Source organism: Lithobates pipiens, unplaced genomic scaffold (assembly GCF_037356315.1).
Source record: "Lithobates pipiens isolate NorthernLeopardFrog02 unplaced genomic scaffold, aLitPip1_a1.2 Scaffold_23, whole genome shotgun sequence".
In the NCBI taxonomy this organism is placed as follows: domain Eukaryota; kingdom Metazoa; phylum Chordata; class Amphibia; order Anura; family Ranidae; genus Lithobates; species Lithobates pipiens.
The window spans coordinates 17,464,028-17,479,363 of NW_027507785.1; the positions used below are offsets into that span (position 1 = coordinate 17,464,028).

Consider the following 15,336-nt stretch of genomic DNA (forward strand, 5'->3'; position numbering starts at 1 on the left):
GGAGGGCCAATGAGAGCTGGAGGTGTGCCTCTATGTGTCTGTGTAAATCCAGGAAGTAAACAGGCAGCAGCTTCAGCTGCCCACAGTTAAAATGGCCGCAGCCAGACTCCATGGAGGGAAATTTCTGCAACATATTTGGCAAGTCCTGTATCACAGTATATATAAAATATGCAAAGTGTTTGGATGGAAGCTTCAGAATGTCAAAGATAGAGAGGATTTGGTCTGACAAGTTGGCTGCTTCTGAAGACCGCTTCTTGGTGATATCTCTTGACCAATCGGATTGCCTTACATCTTGATCTGGAACTCAGACATGGAAATCCCATATTTAGGTGGTTGGACCATAAGCCTTGTTGACTCACTGAGCGTGTGCCCATTTGAGTCCTCTCACTCCGGTAAGCCTCCTCACTAAACCGGTGGTGGTTCTATTGTCTGTGTCCTCACCTCAACATTGATGTATGCTGATGTGAAATTTAGTAAATAAAAGGGGGGAGAGGTCTTCTTTAACCACTTGGGATCCGCGCTATTGCAAAATGACGGCAATAGCGCGGACCCACATTTCCGGGACTACGTCTATTGACGTAGTCCCGGTTACGAGCGGCCTGCGCGCCCCCTGAGGGGCGCGCGCGGCGCGCTCTGTGATCGGCGAGTCCGTGAGACTCGCCTGATCACCGATCCGTGTAAGGGGTCGATCCCGACCCCTTATCACGTGATCAGCTGTCAGCCAATGACAGCTGATCATGTGATAAAACGGAGCCGGTAATCGGCTAGTATTCCTCCTCGCGCTGACAGCGCGAGGAGAGAAAAAAAAAGCCGATCACCGGCGGCCGTGTTCGGGACATCAGTCCCGATCACGGCCAGCAATTTAAACGGACACCTGCCCCCTGCCAGTGCCCACCTGCCACCCGCAGTGCCATCCTGAAATAAAGTAAGTGCCCCCCTGTCAGTGCCACCCAGCAGTGCCCATAGTGCCCACAGTGCCACCCAGCAGTACCCACAGTGCCACCCACAGTGCCACCCAGCAGTGCCACCCACAGTGCCACCCAAAATCTGCCTCAAAGGTGCTGCACCCCAGTGCCGCCCATTAGTGCCCAGCAGTGCCGCCCATCAGTGCCCAGCAGTGCCGCCCATCAGTGCCCAGCAGTGCCACCTATCAGAGCCACCTATCAGTGCCACCTATCAGTGCCCATCAGTCCCATCTATCTGTGGTACCTATCAGTGCCCATCCGTGCCACCCATCCGTGCCACTTATCCGTGCCACCCATCCGTGCCATCTTATCTGTGCCCATCTTTGCCCATCAGTGCCGCCTTATCTGTGCCCATCGGTGCCGCCTTATCTGTGCCTATTAGTGCCGCCTTAACTATGCCTATCAGTGCCCACCAGTGCAGCCTATCAGTGCCCACCAATGCAGCCCATCAGTGCCCACCAATGCAGCCCATCAGTGCCCACCAATGCAGCCTATCAGTGCCGCCTAATCAGCGCACTTGAATGAAGGAGAAAAATGACCCGTTTGCAAAATTTTATAACAAACTATTAAAACATGATTTTTTTTTTTTTTTTTTTTTGCATCTTTTTTTGTTTGTTTAGCAAAAAATAAAACTCCGAGCTGTAACTAAATACCACCAAAAGAAAGCTCTATTTGTGGGAAAAAAATGATAAAAATTTCATTTGGGTACAGTGTTGTATGACCGCGCAATTGTCACTCAAAGTGCATCAGCGCTGAAAGCTGAAAATTGGTCTGGGACTGAGGGGGGTTTAAGTGCCCAGTAAGCAAGTGGTTAAGCCGGGACCACAGCTGTCAGAGAGAGGTAAGTATGCATCTGTGGAGGGGGATGGTGGGGCGGGTTGAGTGAAGGAGGCAAAAATGATAAATGCACTTTAAAGGAAAGCGCACTTCTCCTATAAGCCTGGTCACGTCTCCTTCCAAATTTTTATATACTTTGAAATGTGAAGGGTAAGACTTGTGCCTAATGATATTGGGAGATTTCTGTCTGCAAATTGCTTGCTGAACAATTTCCTGCAAGTGTTATTTAGCGGGGTAAGTAGGCCACTTGTGTCCAGCCCGCTCATTACACTGACACGCACAGAAGGTCCCGGCAGGTTAGAGCACACAATTAGTAATGCCAAAGTGGTCTCATCAGCAGAAAAAACGACACGGGGATTACTGCCGCTCACCTCGCTGGTGACAGCCGCTGTTAGCGAGATTAATCTCCTTACAGCTTCCTGTGCCCGATCAATTACTTCTTAATGGTGCACTCCAACCAGTCTGAGAATTCAGCCTGGAGACACATCCATGGAGCACGGCCTGCCTACCCAGCACTCATCCAGCCATTCGCTGTGGTTCTTTTTCCTGTGCTCCCCTTTTTTACTTATCTGCTGGGAATGCAGGACACAAATCCCCCAGATAAGCCCCCACTATGTGCTCCTTATCTCCCACATACAGGAAACCTGATATAATAAAGTGTCACTACCAAGACTTCTCTCGCAGGTAATACATGATAAGAGAAGGTTGCAAGACACAGATTAAACGTTCGACTTTCCTCTCCATCCCTGTTAATACTTTCCTTGTTGAGATGTCTGTAGACTCGTTATGTAGGGTCCTCACTTCTGATGGTAGGTGGTCCTCAGTAGTGCCTCATTGAATGTGGGTGCAGGATGATATAGTTTTGTCCCCCCCCCCCCCCTTCAGCAGGTGGGTATGTACTGCACTCACAGGATGTCCTCAGTCTTCCTGGTACAGAGGATCATGTAACTGTCTAAATGTTACAGCACTGCGCCAATCCAGGAAGTGTGTAGACCTGTCTAAGCTACATCTCTGCCAACTCGTTGCTTACACACGACTGTTCTTTACTCCCAGCAACTGAAAAGAGCAAAAGGTAGGTAACTATGGGGGAGATTTACTAAAACTAAAAGCTAAAGGAAGAAAGCGGAGGCCCCCGGCAAGAAGAACCGAAGAGGGGGGAAAAGACCCCCGAAGAGGGGGACAAGACCCCCTTACTGAAGATGCCGATGTCTCCACCCGGTGCCGAGGGGCAGGTCGGCTTCAGATGAGGACATCGCGGGCTCCCTGGACAGGTAAGTGTCCATATTTTAAAAGTCGGCAGCTGCAGTATTTGTAGCTGCTGACTTTTAAAAGAAGATGAGTTTACTTCCTCTTTCATTCTCTGCAAAGGTAAAGCATAATGGATTACTGTGCATCGCATAATAGTCCATTATGTGTCACTTACCTGACACAGGAGCCAGCGATGTCACCGCTGTCCCCTGTAGTTCCGAATGTCCATTTTCTTGGTGGGTCTCGCTGCTCCGGCGCTGTGATTCGCCGGAGCAGCGATGACGTCACTCCCGCGCATGCGCACAGGAGCCGACACTCGCGGCATATCGCCACGATCTGCGGCTTACCCAGTGCGCCTGCGTGCCGCTGTCTACGGCGCATGCACCGTTGACAGCGGTGGCTGTCTTCAGGTAAATATCTCCTAAACCATATAGGCTTACCTGTAGGTCAAAGTCAAAGTGGTTTGTAAGGGTTTACAACCACTTTAAGGTGAAAAAAACCTTGAGACTTTACAACTCCTGTTAAAGCTTGTAGGAGGAGTTTTCCTTCTTTCATTCTCCTCTGTCTGGACAGTGCTGATTGGCCCTGTGCTGATCACATGCACTCTCCCAAGAAAAAAAAAAAAATCACACACCAAACTGAGCATGTGCAGAGTGCCCCTAAGGCTCTGTACTATCAGGAGATGGGTTGGAGACTGTAGACGAAGGGGAGGATTAGAGAAGACGGGATCAAACAGCCTTTTTTACACAATGCAGAGGATTAACCCCCTTAGGTTCCACAGTAGAACAAACATGCTTTACTGCACATACAGGCTGATTTTAATGGTGTGGGTTTAGTAACCCTTTAGGGTAAAAAAAACCTTGAGGCTTTAGAACCATTTTAATGAGTCATTTACAATATTTTATATATAAATATATATATGATACAATATATCAGCAGCTTTTATTAAAAAATAAAAATATATATATATATATATAATCTCGGAGAACCGGGAGCTGTGTGTGTAAACGCACGGTTTCCAGGTCTCTGAGCAGTGAACTGACAGATGGTCTGTTTGTAGAGTATGAACAGCGATCTGTTGGTTTCCTTGCACAGTCCACCCCCTTCAGTTAGAACACTCCCTAGGATACATATTAACCCCTTCGCTGCCCCCTAGTGTTAACCCCTTCGCTGCCAGTGACATTTTTACAGTTATCAATGCAATTTTAATCGCACTGATCGCTGTATAAATGACAATGGTCCCAAAAAAAAAAATGTGTCAAAATTGTCCGATGTGAAAATCTTCTGTTAAAAAAATAAAATTAATTGTCCGATGTGTCCGCCATAATGTCGCAGTCACGATAAAAATCGCTGATCGCCGCCATTACTAGTTAAAAAAAAAAAAATGTTTTCATAAAAATGACATAAAACTATCCCCTATTATGTAGATGCTGTAACTTTTGCGCAAACCAATCAATAAACGCTTATTGCAGTTTTTTTTTTCTTTTACCAAAAATATGTAGAAGAATACGTATCGGCCTAAACTGAGGAAAAATAAAAATTTTATATATTTTTTGGGGGATATTTATAATAGCAAAAAGTTAAAAATAATTTGTTTTTCAAAATTGGCGCTGTTTTTGTTTACAGCGCAAAAAATAAAAAGGCTATTTTGTTTGACGTCCGTGCAATTGTCGGTTAAAGCTACGCAGTGCCGAATCGCAAAAAGTGCTCTGGTCTTTGGCCAGCCAAATGGTCCGGGGCTTAAGCGTTTAGTGGCATCCCAGTCTTAGTCCGTAGGGTTCCATATTGAGTTGGCCCACCCTTTGCAGCTATAACAGCTTCAACTCTTCTGGGAAAATTGTCCACAAGGTTTAGGAGATGTGTCTATGGGAATGTTTGGCCATTCTTCCAGAAGAGCATTTGTGAGGTCAGGCACCGATGTGGACGAGAAGGCTTGGCTCTCAGTTTCTGCTCTAATTCATCCGAAAGATGTTCTATCGGGTTGAGGTCAGGACTCTGTGCAGGCCAGTCAAGTTCCTCCACCCCAAACTCGCTCATCCGTGTCTTTATGGACCTTGCTTTGTGCACTGGTGCAAATCATTTGGTGGAGAGGGGATTATGGTGTGGGGGTCGTTTTTTCAGGGGTTGGGCTTGGCTCCTTGGTTCCAGTGAAGGGAACTCCTAAGGCATCAGCATACCCCAAGACATTTTGGACAATTTCATGCTCCCAACTTTGTGGGAACAATTTGGGGATAGCCCCTTCCTGTTCCAACATGACTGCACACCAGTGCACAAAGTGCATTCATGAGCTAACAAACTCATTGACTATACACAGACACTAAGGCCCCTTTCACACAGGACGGATCTGTGATGATCCACCCTCGTGAACATCCGCTTGCTCATTAGAGATCGCTCCGATTATCCCCACTGAGCCGGCGGATGACAGGGCGGTCCCTGCACACTGTGCAGGGACCGCCCTGTCAGATCTCCGCTCTCCCCTATGGGGGGATCGGATGGACATGGACTGTCTGTCCGCGTTCATCCACTCTGCAGACGGATAGAAAAATAGGATTGTGGAGACGAATGATATCGGGTGTCGGTGGATGTTCATCTGCTGACACCCACTATCCCATAGGAATGCATGTATGTCCGTATTTCATCTGAAAATGGATGGATGAAATACGGACATACTGTCCAAATGTGTGAAAGGGGCCTAGTTGCAATTTTAAAAAGCCAAAGATGTGGGAAATTAACTTTTAAGTGCCATTTTAACCGTGTGTCACCTTGTGTGTCTGTACCAAGGCCAAACATTCCAGGGGATGGAAACTTTTTTGATCAGGGCCATTTGGGTGATTTACAATGGGGAAAATTAATTATTTGATTCCCTGCAGATTTTGTAAGTTCTCCCATTTACAAAGAAATTAAGAGTCTAATTTTTTTTATCATAGGTGTATTTTAAATGGTAGAGACAGAATATCAACCAAAAATCCAGAAAAAAAAACACATGATACAAATGTTATAAATGGAGTTGCAGTTCAGTAAGTAAAATACGTTTTTGATCCCCAAGTAAAACATGACTTGAGTGGAGAAACTCTTGTTGGCAAGCACAGAGGTCAGACGTTTCTCGTAGTTGGTGACCAGGTTTGCAGACATCTCAGGAGGGTTTTAGTCCACTCTTCTTCTTTACAGATCTTCTCTAAATCCTTAAAGCGGGATTCCACCCTAAAGTGGAACTTCTGCTGATCGGATCCCTCCCCCCCCCCCCTCCGGTGTCACAATTGGCACCTTTCAGGGGGGAGGGGGGTGGAGATACCTGTCAAAGACAGGTATTTTCACCCACTTCCGGGCATAGACTCCCGTGGGAGTCTATGTCATTTCCTGTCCTGCCGCGCTGTCTGCTGGGACACACACGGGTCCCAGTGACAGCGCGGACAATTCCTATTGCGCTGCGCGACTCGTGCATGCGCAGTAGGGAACCGGGAAGTGAAGCCGATTCGCTTCACTTCCTGATTCCCTCACCTAGAATGGTGGCGGCAGCAGCCGAGAGCCGGAGCGATCGATCGGCCTCGGCTGCGGCCATCGCTGGAACCCGGGACAGGTGAGTGTCCATTTATTAAAAGTCAGCAGCTGTAGTATTTATAGCTGCTGGCTTTTAATATTTTTTTTGTAGGTGGAATCCCTCTTTAAGGTTTCTTGGCTTATTCTTGGCAACTCAGTTTCAGCTGCTTCCATAAATTTTCTATAGGATTAAAGGGGTTGTAAAGGTTTTTTTATTTACTAAATAGGTTCCTTTAAGTTAGTGCATTGTTGGTTCACTTACTTTTCCTTCAATTTCCCTTCTAAATGTTTTTGTTCTTTGTTTTCTTCGTCTGAATTTCTCACTTCCTGTTCCTCCTCAGTAAGCTGTTCAGTAAGCTGTTCTGGCTGACTAAACACCGCTCAGATGGTGGTGTGAAGTTTACTGAGGAGAAACAGGAAGTGAGAAATTTAGAAGGGAAATCGAAGAAAAAGGTAAGTGAACCAACAATGTACTAGCTTAAAGGAACCTATTTAGAAAATAAAAAAAACAAAGCTTTACAACCCCTTTAAGGTCTGGAGACTGGCTAGGTTACTCCATGACCTTAATGTGCTTCTTCTTGAGCCACTCCTTTGTTGTTCTGGCAGTATGTTTTGGGTCATCCACGACCCATCTTCAGTGTTCTGTCTGAGAGAAGAAAGTTCTCATCCAAGATTTTACAATACATGGCCCCGTCCATCGACCCCCTCATTGCAGCAAGGCCTGTACCTTTAGCAGAGAAACGGCCCCAAAGCATAATATTCCACCTCCATGCTTGACTGTGGGGATGGTGTTCTTAAGATCATAGTCAGCATTGTTCTTCCTCCAAACATGGCGAGTTGAGTTAATGCCAAAGAGCTCAATTTTGGTCTCGGACCACAGCGCTTTTCCCCCAATCCTTCTCTGTCTTTTAGATGTTCATTGGCAAACATCAGACAGGCCTGCACATGTATATGTGGATAAATGACTGCGCCACCAATGTGAGAATAAGCGGCTAACACAACAATAAGACTAATTGTATGCAAATGTGAGTGCAAACCTATGGAAAGGTGCACATACACCCCTAGGATTATGTAAACATTATCAGGGTGATAAAACTGAAATTATCAAAATATAATGTAAAAAAAGGGAATTCGAACAAATTCAAAAGATAAGTTCAAAACAAAGCAACATTAATAAGATATTACTATAACAGCTGGCTCAATTGAATGCAGGCATAGGAGGTCATATCTAAAGTGCCCGTGTATACACATCAATGTTCAGATAAACAGAAGCAAAATGTGGCAAAGTGATGAGTCCAAACGAATGGGATTTCAGGGAATAATCCACAAAGGGGAATCTTTAGTAGAGTGAAAGATATTACTATATCCCAAAAAGTTGCAGGTGATGATATTCAAAATCAGACGGCACCCAGTGGAAGTCCTGTATGATGAAACGCGTTGGGTTAATTCTTGCTAAAGCTCTACACACTGTTCATTTTTTAATATATTTTATGTGATTACCTTTTTATTGTACGCATCTACCACGATGTTTGTACTTTTTTTTACATTAACCACTACAATACAGGGCACTTTCGCCCCCCTCCTTCCCAGCCCAATTTTCAGCTTTCATCGCTCTAGCGCTTTCAGTGACAATTGCGCGGTCGTGCTACGCTGTACCCAAATGAAATTGTTATCATTTTGTTCGCACAAATAGAGCTTTATTTTGGTTGTCTTTATTCACAACTCCGTTTTTTTTTTTTTTGCGATATAAGCGCAAAAAAAGCGGAAATTTGGAAAAAAAACTATATTTTCTTTTTTCTATTTTAAAAGAAATCCAATAAAATCAAATTTTGTCATAAATTTAAGCCAAAATGTATTCTGCTACATGTTTTTGGTAAAAAAAATTCCGTTAAGTGTATAATAATTGGTTTGTGTGATCACGGACATATGTACGCAAATGATCATGTACATATGTGTGCAGGAGATCACGTACATATATGTGCAGATAATCATTGGGACATGTGATTTTAGTGGGACATATGTGGGGGACATGTGTGTTTTGGGGACATATGTGGGGACATTGTGTTTATACTGTGTGGTGTGTTGTGTGTTTACACTAGACAAAAAACAGCTCATACTCACTGATCATCAGCCGGCTGCAACGATCTGCTCTCCTCTCCTCAGCGATGACTTCTGTGTGAGGAGAGGAGGAGCCGATTGCCTAGCAACCGGCTGTTTGTTTACATCACATGACGGCCGTGATTGGACACTGCCGTCGTGATCAGGAGGGCCAATCACAGAGCCCTCCTGCCGATCTGAGATGTGCCTTGTCCGGGTGACACGAGCACATCGGGATCGCACCGCCGCGCGGGCATGCGCGCGTGCGATCCCGCTCCTTCTGAAGGACGTTCCTGAACTTCCTATCAGAAGTAGACGGCTCCCACCCGGCCGTATATATGCATTGGCCGGGTGAGAAGTGGTTAAAACCCTATATTTTTGATCTATGCTATGTGGAAGCCTTCTTTTTTTTTTTTTTTCTTTTATGATCACGGGTCCCACCATTGATTGGTGAGCGATTTGTGGATATTACCTAATACTAAGAGACCTTCGGTTGAGTTCCCAGTTCCTGTACCCATTGACTGCTGCAGCATTCCCCCAAATGCTAGGGCCCATAATCGCAAGGCAAGAGGCTTGCATTCTGTCCCCTCCAACAGCCTTGAGTTCCCAGTTCCTGTACCCGCTGACTGCTGCAAAAGCAATGGAGTGTGCCTTCATCTCAGCCATCTAAGGTGATCGTAATCTGCAGTCCATGTTTGCATCCTTGCTTGTATGACTCAACGCCGCTGGTGTGTGGGTCCACAACTCAGGGTAAGAGTACCTACCCTTCCCCTAGGTGGTGGAAGCACAGTCCTGGGTGCCGTCTGATTTTGAATTTTTGAATATCATTACCTGCAACCTTTTGGGATATATTAATATCTTTTACTCTACTAAGGCCCCTTTCACACATGCGGACATTATGTCCGTATTTCATCCATCTGTTTGCCGATGAAATACGGACATACATGCATCCCTATGGGATAGCGGGTGTCTGGGGATGAACATCCACCGACACCCGCTATTGTCCGCCTCTGCTACTGTCCGATTCTGCAGACGGAGGAAAATCCTATTTTTCTATCTGTCTGCAGAGCGGATCGGAGGAACACGGACAGACGGTCCGTGCTCATCCGATCCCCATAAAGGAGAGCGGAGAGCTGACAGGGCGGTCCCTGCACAGTGTGCGGAGACCGCCCTGTCCGCCGCCGGCTCAGCAGGGACAACGGAGCGATCCCCGCTGAGCGAGCGGATCATCACGGGGCGGATCATTACTGATCCGTCCCGTGTGAAAGGGGCCTTAAAAGGTGAGTCCGCCGTTTTTTTTTTTTTTTTTTTTTTTTTTTAAAGCCAGCAGCTACAAATACTGCAGCTGCTGACTTTTAAAATAATGACACTTACCCGCCCAGCGCGCCCGCAATGTCGTCACCCGAAGCCGATCTCTCGATCTTCTCTCGGGTGCTGCCGCCGCCATCTTGGGTGTGGGAATCAGGAAGTGGATCCTTGCGGCTTCATTTCCCGATTCCCTACTGCGCATGCACGAGTCGTGCTGCGCAATAAGGATGGTCCCCGCTGTCTCTGGGATCCGTGTGTTTCCCAGCAGGCAGCGGGGGACTTTCGGAAAGGGGCGTAGATTCTGCGGAAAGGGGCGTGCCTTCCGCAGAATCTACGCCGGAAGTGGGTGCAGATACCTGTACTGTACAGGTACCTGCACCCCCCTCCCCCCTGAAAGGTGCCAATTGTGGCGCCGGAGGGGAGGGTTCCAATGAGCGGAAGCTCCACTTTAGGGTGGACCTCCGCTTTAAGCTTCCCTTTGTGGATTATTCCCTGAAATCCCATTCGTTTGGACTCATCACTTTGCCACATTTTGCTTCTGTTTATCTGAACATTGATGTGTATACACGGGCACTTTAGATATGACCTCCTATGCCAGTTTTCAGCTGAGCCAGCTGTTATAGTAATATCTTATTTATGTTGTGTTGTTTTGATTTGAACATATCTTTTGAATTTGTTTGGAATTCACTGTGACGGAACGTCCCCCCGTCAGTATACGGCTTCCTAATGCAGGCCATACACGGTCGAATTTCAAAGGAATTTTCTTTTCAAAATCAGAAAATTCGTTTTTTTTTTTGTGATCCGATGATGCCACCATTGATTTTCGAAATTCGGCCGACCAAGCCTTCAATTTCACCTCATGTTGCTACAGAAAAGAATTTTCTTGGGCGGGAATCTTCTTTTCTCTCCGTAAATTTTCTTTTATCTCCGTAAATTTTCTTTTATCTCCGTACATTTTCTTACGTTTCTCGCACGATTCTCCCATCATTGATTAGAAAATCGTTCGTTTTTCTAAAAATTTCCAACATGTCCGATTCCTCGAATTTTATTTCCGCACGAAAATCGGCTGTTGCTGCAGCCCCACTAATGGTGCGAAATTCATACGAAAATTCTTAGATACGATTTTTGAAAGAATATTCTTTCGAAATTCGAACCTTGTATGGCCAGCATAAGTCCTGGAACACAACGCCAATGGATATGGCTATAGGAACCCCCAAGAACTAGACAACACCAGTATTGAAGTACACCAGGAAAAATCTTTTATTTGAGATGTCCCACAAATATATATACAGTAGGATGGCTAAAACCTAACCTAATTGGCATGAGCTAATTATCTAATCATTGACCCAGACTAGTTGTCTGAGAGATGGGACTTTTCAGGGCAAGACTTTGTCTCCTAGCTCACTGATTGCCTATTCAATACACATTACCATAAACAAGGGAAGAGGTAACTAACCTCACGGGACTTTTAACGGTATCGATAATTACATAATATAGGAATCAGACACAATAGACCAAAGATAAAAAATCTTAGTAATGTATTACAAAGAAAACAAAAAATTTACAAATTTTGCTAAAAAAACACCATGTATACAAATCCATCCAATACACGATGATTTTGAGGGATTTTATGTGATAGACCAACACAAAGTGGCACATAATTGTGAAGTGGAAGGAAAATGATAAATGGTTTTCAATCTTTTCTTTTTTTTTTTTTTTTTTTTTTTTTACAAATAAATATGTATAAAGTGTGGGGTGCATTTGTACTCCCTTTACCCTGATACCCCTAACTAACGTCTAGTGGAACCAATGGCTTTCAGAAGTCACCTAATTAAGTAAATAGAATCCACCTGTGTGTAATTTAATCTCAGTATAAATACAACTGTTCTGTGAAGCCCTCAGAGGTTTGTTAGGGAACCTTAGTGAACAAACAAGCATCGTGAAGGCCAAGGAACACACCAGACAGGTCAGGGATAAAGTTGTGGAGAAGTTTAAGGCAGGGTTAGGGGTTTAAAAAAAATAAAAAAAAACTATCCCAAAGTTTGAACATCTCACGGAGCTCTGTTCAATCCATCATCTGAAAATGGAAAGAGTATGGCACAACTGGAAACCTACCAAGACATGGCTGTCCACCTAAACTGACCGGGCCGGGCAAGGAGAGCAAAAAAAAAAACTATTTATCATTTTCCTTCCACTTCACAATTAGGTGCCACTTTGTGTTGGTCCATCACATAAAATCCCAATAAAATACATTTACGTTTTTTGGCTGCAACATGACAAAATGTGGAAACATTCAAGGGGTATGAATACTTTTCCAAAGCACTGTATATATAAATGCTTCTTTGCTTTTTTTTTTTTTTTTTTTTTTTTGTCAGTTTTAGGACAATCACGATTTATAATAAAGCCTCCGCTTGAGACGAAGTCCTGGCTGTGTCTGACATGCAGCATCTTTTGTGTTCCAATTTAGACACTTTCTTCCTATGGCAGTTTGATCCGAGACCTTCAAAGCGCCATGAGATTGACATTTCAGCGCAGTATGAGGAGAAGGGAGAAAAAGAGAATGGCTCCAGCGAGGTCACATTGATCAAGCAGCAGAATCCGTGTTTGATTTATGTTTGAGGGCTTCATTTGCCTGTCAGTCAGGAGCTGTCATTCTTTATACGACTGCCGGAGGAAGATGAAGATTCAGCGGGTTCTTGTCAGGATAGTGATGATGCCGCCTCTTGATCAGCGGCTTCTGCCGCTCTGGGATAGATTGCGGTTTTTATCTTTTGACATTTATCCGAAAGCAGCGGAGTATGTGAGTCCTGATGTACGGTTTGGCCCCCTTGGTTTTCCAATGAAGTAGCAGAGCTAGGTAGAGTTTTGAGGCAGGCAGGTGCACAAACCAACCTACCCACTTCCATCAGAACTTAAAGCGGAGCTCCACCCTAAAGTGGAGCTTCCGCTCATTGGAACCCTCCCCCCCTCCGGCGCCACAATTGGCACCTTTCAGGGGGGAGGGGGGTGCAGGTACCTGTACAGTACAGGTATCTGCACCCACTTCCGGCATAGATATCTGCAGAAGGTACGCCCCTTTCCACAGAATCTACGCCCCTTTCCGAAGGTCCCCCCGCTGTCTGCTGGGAAACACACGGATCCCAGAGACAGCGGGGACCATCCTTATTGTGCAGCGTGACTCGCGCATGCGCAGTAGGGAACCAGGAAATGAAGCCGCAAGGCTCCACTTCCTGATTCCCATACCCAAGATGGCGGCGGCAGCACCCAAGAGACGGGCTTCGGGTGCCGACATCGCGGGCGCGCTGGGCGGGTAAGTTTCATTATTTTAAAAGTCAGCAGCTGCAGTATTTGTAGCTGCTGGCTTTTAAAAAAAAAAAAACGGCGGACTCCCGCTTTAATGCAGAGCTCCACTCTCCGAATCCTCTCTCGGGTGAGGATGGTGCATGTCCACCCACCTGCTACCTCCTGGGATGTCTATGATACAGGAGGAAGTGTTTAACATGAGATCCTGTGCATGCACAGACCTCCCACGGGTCAATAGGACTTGACAGAGTGGGATCTAATCTAACGCATGCGCAGTCACACCATGGGTCTCTGCCAGGTCCCATAGACCCATAGCATGTCTGCGCATGCACGGGATTTCATGTAAGTGGGCTTATATGCAAAAATGAACGTAAAGCCATTCTACCAACTACCTTGCTTAGCTTTCATTGAGAAAATGCTTCTGCAGACAAAAAAGCAAAGGCAGCACATGAAAGTTAACTAGTATTTGTATTCTATGTGTAAAGAACAATACCGTAGAAACAGTGGCGGCTGCCACTGTGCCCATCAAGCGCTGCCACTGTGCCCATCAAGCGCTGCCACTGTGCCCATCAAGCTCTGCCCGTGTTCTATTAAACGCTGCCCGTGTTCTATCAAACGCTGCCCGTGTGCCCATCACATGACGCCCCGCTTTCCCCCCACGTGAACACACCAGCCCGCTCACAGCCCCCCACCGCCCCCGCACGGGATGATGGCAGGACACCCAAGAACACCGTAAGATGCGATATAGTAAAACAAGCGTTACAATGTGTAGTATAGGCAAAGAGACTGGCTCATTTTAATCACCTGGTGCACTCTCAGTGTTCTGATGACAAAAGCTGCCGGGTCTGCATCCCTTTAGAAGTATTAAAGTGGTTGTAAAGTTCAGACATGAAATATGAACAAAGTATATCCCTCTAAAGTGGGTACTTGTCTCAGTCCAGAGCACTAAGTGACATTTCTGTCTGCTGCTTCGTTCCTCTATCAGCAACTTTTCCTGACACCAAGAGAAAAAAGGTGACGGGAGGGGCCTCCAGCTGATTGCCAGCTACAGCTCCCTGTACCTGTGAGCTGTGTGGAGGGGGGGGGGGGGGTCGCTCTGCAGAATGTGATTTCTGCTCTCCACTCCTTTTTTTCTGACGGCTTAGACAAGCTTTATAATGCAGCACTTAGATGTAGAAAAGACTGCAGATGGACAGGTACAACTTATTTGTTTCATCTCTGTGTATCACCCGAGGCCAGTCACTTCACTGGGTGTATGTAAGGGTTTACAACTTGAACCCTTGAGAGGGATCTCACCAAAACTGAAATTCCTATTGCAGGGTGTGCCTTAAAGTGATACTAAAGTTTCCTTTTTTTTTTTTTTTTTTTTTTTTTTAAATAAATCAAACCTATCATACTTGCCTCCACTGTGCAGCTCGTTTTGCACAGAGTGGCCCTGAACCTCATCTTCTGGGGTCCCTGGCGGCACTCACAGCTCCTCCCCACATCAGATAACCCCCTAGGACAGTGATGGTGAACCTTGGCACTCCAGATGTTTTGGAACTACAATTCCCAGGATACTCATCTACACTGCAGTGTAGTTGAGCATCATGGGAAATGTAGTTCCAAAACATCTGGAGTGCCAAGGTTCACCATCACTGCCCTAGGAGAAGCACTCTCCCAGGGGGTTACCTTACGGTCGAGCTCCCGAGTCCAGCATTCGGCGTCCATAGACGCCGAATGCAGGACTTGGCCCTGCCTCCCGGCAGCCGCATCATTGGATTTGATTGACAGCAGTGGGCACCAATGGCTGCACAGCTATCAATCTATCCAATCAACAGCCGAGAACCCCCTACCCAAGAGACGTTGCGTCCCTGTGGGACAAGTGCCAGGGCTCAGGTAAGTAAAAAAGGGGGGTGGGGGGGTGGGGCGGTCACTGGCAGGTGTATTTTCACCTTAATACATAGGATGCATTAAGGTGAAGACACAAAGGTTTACAATCCCTTTAAATATGAATCGTAACTTAGTTCCTACTTCTGCGAAAATCTGTGAACCAATCACA

At 45.9% G+C, this 15,336-nt stretch overlaps 1 protein-coding gene across 4 annotated transcripts in view; it reads left to right on the plus strand.

Annotated features, from left to right (window-relative positions):
* FAM168A (family with sequence similarity 168 member A) overlaps nucleotides 1-15,336 on the plus strand; it is a 232,354-nt gene that overhangs the window by 185,156 nt on the left and 31,862 nt on the right. The window lies entirely within an intron of this gene.